We start from the raw sequence: 7106 nt of genomic DNA, 5'->3' as shown, positions 1-7106 counted from the left end.
TGTTCATTTGTCTTCTAATTTATTCCTTTTAATTTTCATAGCCAGAACTGACTCAGAACTTGAGGGCATTTCTCTCCCTTTCCCCCTGACCCGCTTTGATTGTTTGTTTAACTTATTTCCTTATTCTTGACTTTGTTTGTTAGTTGGGTTTTTTTTTTCATGCATAGCTTTATTACTCATCTACCCGTATACCAGATAAAGAGAGCGTCTCTCACAAGGTTTTCACAATCACACGGTCACATGATAGCAGCGATATAGTTATCAATCATTATCGAAGATTAAGGCTACTGGATTGCAGTTCAGCAACTGCAGGTATTTCCTTCTGGCTATTCCAGTACACTAGAAACTAAAAGGAAATATTCATGTAATGATTCACAGCCATAGTCATTTGCTAAATCCTAGTTCTCAGTTGCATCTCCTCCTTCTCATCTGATCTTTCCCGCAATCTTCAGGGGTATCTGGGCAATGACCATTCTAACTTCTTCGTGCTGGAAAGGGGTGTCAACCTTCAGGGGTGGAGGAATGAACCTGGCTGATGTTCTCGGAGAGACCGGGGCCTCTGGGTTTCGGAGGCTACCTGGCCTATGATCAATCTGGAGGCTTTAAGTTTCTGAAAAATAAACTTAAAGGTAAAACCTTTATAAAGTCCTAGACAGAGTCCAGGGTATTCCTTAGGGTTTCATGAATACTGTTGGTTGGGGCGTGAATACTGGGGCATTTGCAATATCTGGCTGAAGCTTGCCTCAACGTAACCTCCAGAATGACCTCTTGACTCTATTTGGAATCTATTAGCCACTGAAATTTTATTTTCTTTCATTTCTTTTCCCCCTTTTGGTCATGAAGGCATTGCCAATCCCACAATGCCAGGACCAGGCTCAGCCCTGGGAGTCATGTCCCTTGGGGCAGGGTGGGGAGGGGGGGGCAGTGAGTTTATGTGCAGAGTTGGCCTAGAGAGAGAGGCCACATCTGAGCAATGAAAGAGGCTCTCCGGGAGATGGATAGTTTTTTGATACTCTTTGACATTGGTTATGGCCTTCAGTTTACACATACTTAGGGCAGAGGTATTTCTCACAAGAGAGACTGATCTGCCTCATCAAAATCGTGTTCACTTCGGTTCAGTCCCGTCTTTTTTCATGTTTCTCTCCTCCAGGCTTTAGGAGGGTGTGCCCCCAAGCAAAGCCCCAAGACTCATCCTGCCAGGCCTCTGCGTTAATTCTCCTTTACATTTTACAACCACCTTCTATATAAGTGGCTCCAAATCCCAGGGATTAGTAAGAATTTGTAGCAGGGAGTAACGCATTTCTGCCATCTGTTCAGAAATATTAGTATATTATCCCTCTGGACTCCCCTCTTTCTCCCTCTCGCGCCCACATTCTGTCATTTGTAAACACTGTAGCAGCAGATTCTGCGTACTTCCCACCACCTGGCCGCTACCACCCCGTTCTGGCCCATCGCTGCTTCCCACCGGTAACAGGAGCTCCCAGAGAGGTCTCCAGCTCCTCCCTCCTGCCCTGCTGCTCCCCGCCACCAGGGGGCTCCTCCTCAAACCTAAGTCCCCAGGTCCTCGGCCCCCGCTGGCTGGCAGGCCCTCCCCACAGGCCCCGTTGTCCACAGGCCCTGCCCATAGGCCCCGTCGTCCACAGGCCCTGCCCACAGGCCCCGTTGTCCACAGGCCCCGTTGTCCACAGGCCCTGCCCACAGGCCCTCCAAGCTGCTGCCTCAGGGCTGAGGTACAGGCGGCCTCTCTGCCTGGAATGCTCTGCCCCATGTATCTGGAGGGTTTACAACCTGAAAAGGCCCCCTTAGAACCGTAGCCACCCATCTTCTTCCCCCAGACACCCAAACGCCCTCCCCTAGCTGACGCCTCTTTCCTCGTGGCGATGACCACCTTCCCACATTGCAGGCTGGGTATATTCATCATGCCCCCTAAGAATTGCCCGGGCCCCCGCCCGGCCATATCCGCACACGCTGCGTGCTGCCGGGCCCCACGCGCAGGGCAGCTGCTCCAGCAAAGCCACCTGTTTTACGCACTATCCCCGGGCACCTAGGAGACAACCTCGCAGTGTGTGCCCAGGTGGGTGTGTGTACATGCTCGTGTAAATAAAGGGCAAAGGAAGGAAGGTACATCATTATGAAGCTTGTATTTTACACATTGGAGCAAGTAACTAAGAAAACAAACAAGGCACTGAGTGGCAAGGCGGTCGGTCTGCTTTGATCGTCAGCCACAGGAAGCTGCTGCGTCTGACCCTGTGACTGGGAGAAGTTACAGAACAGGACGGAAAACCAAACACTTGGGCACTCCAAAGCAGTGGTCTCAGAACATTTTTGCGCTCATTCTCCCCCGTAGAAACCGTGAAAAACACGTACTATCTTCAATATTTTTCAGTTGATAGCTAAATTTTTCCATCATAAGTTTAAAAAATTGCAAAGGATGAGATTTCCAGAATATTATAAATATTAACATTTAAAAATAGTATCATACTTGTAAGTGGAACAAATGGAATCTAAATTCCAAGCAATCTGATACTATCATCCTTTAAAAAGGCCCAACTTGAAACATGAACAAACCCTTCTTTAGCAAGCGGAAAATTTAAGTATTACCTTTTTCTTCTTTAGCTTTTACTTATATTTCCATTGTGCTTACACCGTAGAATGTTATATTTGAAAGTCTTTTATAAGCCCATCCTTAATTCTTCTCTATATGAAAGTGCTGCATGTACAAACATTTACATTTTTCTAGCTATCATGAAGCTCTAAGTGTAAAACATTTCTTCTGGAATTATTAATTTTAAGAAGTACACAATTGATCAAGACAATATACACATTTTATAATTTTGATAGATACTAAACACAAAATAAAATTTTGACTGTGTCTCTCAGTGAGATGAATGGTGCTGTTTTATTTATGTTTTTATACTTAACTAATATATTCAGTTAAGAATATTATTGCTAGAATGAAGCAGATTTTGGCATCTATTTCCATTTTTCTGATCCATTTCTATTTTTCATTGATACAGTTCTAAGTGCTGGGAAATATTGTTCATGAATGAAATAGGGTTGCCAGATTTAGCCTCCTTCCCCACCAAAAAATACAGGATACCCAGTTAAATGTAACTTTCAGATAAACAATGAATACTTTTTTAGCATATCCCAAACAGTGCATGGGATACACTATACTAAATTACTTGTTGTTTATCTGAAACTCATATTTAACTAGGCAATTCTAGAATGAGCTTTATTATAGCAACATTAGTTCTTTGAACTCTCATGAGTTATATGATAAAGTCACATAGTGGTCTGTCACACACACAAAATGTTTTTAATGATCTGTTGGCTGACAACTCAGTTAGGTCCTCCTTCAATTTCATTAAAAGCACAAATTGCTTTTAACGAAAGCCTCGTGATACGTAAAAAATGGTTTATCACTGTGTTATTAGAGTCATTCAGTTTCTCCGGAACTTACTTAATATTTTGAATTATCTTTACTTTTCCAGCCTAAGGAGAGACATCCTGCCAAGATCCTGGGTGGGGGACAGTGTGCCTCTCTTTGCCAAACCAAAGGATGATGACCCAGCCAAGGACATTTTAACCGCAGGCCCGCAGGTTGGAATCTGGACACTTGCTTGAAGCTACCCACACACACCCCTTGGAAAGCTTTCGTGCTCCCCAGTTTCAACTCTAGGGGTCTGGCAGGACGAGCCGAGGGACAGGTTGGGGCTGGTGCACCCTATTCCTCGGCTCGAGAGTTACCTTTTGGGGTAGTGGAGCCCAGGGCACTGGCGGGGGGAGAAAGTGGGGACTGAAGGCGAGGTGGTCCCAAAGGCTGCTGGGTTGTAGGAGAAAACCAGTGCAGTTGTTTTCCCTTTGCCAACGCTGGGATGCCTGGAAGGGAGCTGGGTGATGTAAGAAACTAGGACTTGTTGCTCAACAGACAGATACAAAGTATGTTGTAATTTAAAAAGGAAAGGAAAAGGGAGTGGGGAGAGATGCTGGTGATAGCCCGGAACTCATTTTTCTTGCCTTACATGCCATTCATTCCGACTTTCACTTAAAGCTAACCCCCCAGGCAAAGAAGTCAAATCAAGACAGGACAGAGCTTTATCAAAACAGCCAGGAAATAAAAAGTCCTTTTACTCTGAACTGACATGTCCCCAAAAGAATGCGGAATAGCTCAAACCCATCAGTTGAATTTGATAAAAATCACGGTTCAAGTGAGTGTGACTGTGAGAGAGAGGCCTACTTGTCTATGGTTTGGCCTTACAGGAAGGGAGCAAAACCTGGAAACGCACTTGTACTTGTAGATTTGGGGCCACTGTTAGTGCCTAGATCCTGAGTAACGTGAGAAACAAAAAAGGGCCCTGCGTGTCCCCACCAGCTGCCAGACTGGCCCGGCTGCAGCCACCCCCACCTGCCCTGGTCGCTGTGAAGCACGGGGGACGGGGCTCTCTGGTGGCAGCACTCACAAGCCTGGCCTTTGATTCTCAGCAAAACAATCTCCAACTCTTGAGATTAAGCCCTAACCACCACTTCCAGCAGAAACCACCTGGGACAATGGCAGATTTCCCCACTGTCACCTCTTTACCTTTCCAGTCTCACACCTCTCTGTCCCCACCTGCCATGTGCTCAACCCTCGGATAGTGTGCTCCCAGTCCCACTTACTATATGGAAAAACCGCCTGAAACGCAGAGGGCCAGCCTCTCCAGAACACCAGCTAGTTCCATTCCCTATCCCGTATTATCAGCAGCCTCTTCCAAAATGAAAAAAAAAGAAAGAATGGGCATAGCCCAAATACGCCTAAAGAGTGGGAGAAAGATCAAAGGTGATAGTGGAGTTACACAGAGAAGGTCGGGTTTAACAAATGAGTATGAGTGCTGAATCATTATATTGATTTTTTTTTTTGATATTTCTTTTAGTCTCCAGCATCTTCGAGCAGTTAGAAGTAAAAACCTAAAACTGTGGAATTGTAACCCATACCAAACTCTGAAATCTGTTCCACAACTAATTTTTGTGATGCACTTTGGAATTTATCGCTTTTTTGTATATATGTTATTTTTCACAAAAAAGAAAAAAAAGAGGAGGAGCATTAACAGAAAATATAGGATTTAACAAATGAGTGTGACTGCTGAATCATTATATTGATATTTCTGCTGGTCTCCAGTGTCTTGGAGCAGCTAGAAGGAAAAAATGAAAAATTGTGGAACTGTAACCCCTACCAAACTTTAAAATCTGTTCTATAACTACTTGTTAAAATGTACTTGGAAATTTATTGCTTTTTTGTATATATGTTATATTTCACAATAAAAAAACATTTAAAAAAAAGAGAATCACAGGTCTACTTAGTTATTAAGACCCCCAAGTTATAATGCAGGACTTAACAAATACGATGGTGCCATTTAACAGAGATGTTGGTAAAAATAGCAAACGGGAAGTAACACTCCGTAACAAACATTGTTTTCCCATCTTCCTTTTGCACATTTATTTGGTTGACTGAATTACCAATTTTAACAAATGACTTGTATAATTCTGATACCATTAATGTCTCTAAATAGATGATACCTGTTGTGTTTATGAATCTGTTAGTTACAGAGTTCTTTGTACTTATTTCCACAAGGTAGCCTTTTCTTCAGCCCTTTATCTTCCGTTTCCTACACAAGTAGCGTGAGTGTTCACCAAAGTGCTTCAACAGTTTACTCTCCTCTGGGAAAAGGTTGTTGCTAAAGTGATGATGATGGTGATGGTGATAATTAATACCCTCAGGTATTTCCTATGTGCAAACTCGGCGCTCACTACCTTGTATAATTTCATCCTCTCAGAGTCCCATGCGGTTGTTTTCATTAGGCTCGTTTTGCAGCTGAAGAATCTGAGGTTGGAGTGACCTGGCCACTAGCCTTCAGGTGCCCACAGAGTCGGCTCTGCGCCCTGGTCCACCTCTAAGTCTGCTGCTAACCATGTGCTACAGTTTCGATGAAAAGTAGCTGGCTGGAGAACGTGTCCCAACTATTTGGGATCTATTAAAACAAATGAAAAGACATTGTTTTGGTTTGCTAAAGCTGCCAGAATGCAGTACGCCGGAAATGGATTGGCTTTTTACAAAGGGGATTTACTAGGTTACAAATTTACAGTTCTAAGGCCATGAGAAGGTCTGAAGAAAGGTATCAGAGAAAGATACCTTGACTCTGAACAAAGGCTGACGGCATCCGAGATTACTCTGTCACATGCGAACGCTGGCGCCTTAGCTCTGGGGTTGCATTCCTTTCAGCTTCTGATTCCAGGGCTTCTCTCTGAGCGTCTGTGGGTCCTTGCCTGCTCCTCCAGGGACACCTCTCTGAGCGTCTGCATCCTACAAGTCCATTCTTGGTGTTTTCGGGGGCATTTCTCTCTCTTTCTCTCACTGGGCTCTGAATCGGCTCTCCCCAAAATGGCTCTGGGTGTTTCTTTTCTCTCTGTCTCTGGACTCTATTGGCTTTTACTATCTTTTTATTCTCTCACCAAGGACTCCAGTAAAGAGGATTCAGATTCACCTTGAATTGGGTGCCTCACATCTCCATGGAAACCACCTCATCAAAGGGCCGACCCACAACAGGTCTGCACCCACAAGAGTGGATTAGAAGAACATAGCTTTTCTGGGGTGCACAGCAGCTTCAAACCAGCACGGCCATTTACAGAGGATTGAGCAGCTATTGTTTTTGGCTGACCTGCATCTGTACCCCCATGTGTCTACTTCTTGGGGCGACTGCCACGCCCCCAGCAAATCACGTGATTCCGATGGGGCTGCCAATCACAGGCTCCACCCCGGGCCAACCAGGTTTCCCCAGGGCCGAGGGGGCGGCTGAGTGCTCTCCCGTGGGATCCGACCCGCGTCACCTCGAGAAAGGGACTCATGCTCTGGCTGGTCACACATGTGGATGCTCCGGGGACACGTGGTGGGCCCTGCTGCAGGAAGGCCGAGTGCTGGGGTGGAGAAAGCAGCCAGCCTGGGAAGGGAAGTGAGTCAAGGCAGCAAACGCAGGGCTCTGGGTGACGTGGTCTGAGCCCCTGAATTTAACCATCTCTGAAGGCAGTGCCACCCTTTGCCTCCCAGCTATGTGAGCCAACAAGCCTACGGT

General features: G+C 45.4%; 1 long non-coding RNA gene across 1 annotated transcript in view; it reads left to right on the top strand.

Moving 5' to 3' along the window:
• The window catches only part of LOC143657670 (uncharacterized), a 38522-nt gene extending 33232 nt beyond the window's left edge, over positions 1-5290 (top strand). Inside the window, exon 3 of the long non-coding RNA XR_013162943.1 lies at positions 3495-5290. This is a non-coding gene — a long non-coding RNA (uncharacterized LOC143657670). The remainder of the gene's footprint in view (positions 1-3494) is intronic.
• The last annotated feature ends 1816 nt before the right edge of the window (positions 5291-7106 follow it).

The sequence above is a fragment of the Tamandua tetradactyla genome, chromosome 15, assembly GCF_023851605.1.
Source record: "Tamandua tetradactyla isolate mTamTet1 chromosome 15, mTamTet1.pri, whole genome shotgun sequence".
NCBI classification, from domain to species: Eukaryota; Metazoa; Chordata; class Mammalia; order Pilosa; family Myrmecophagidae; genus Tamandua; species Tamandua tetradactyla.
This window is presented reverse-complemented; position numbering and strand designations above follow the sequence as displayed.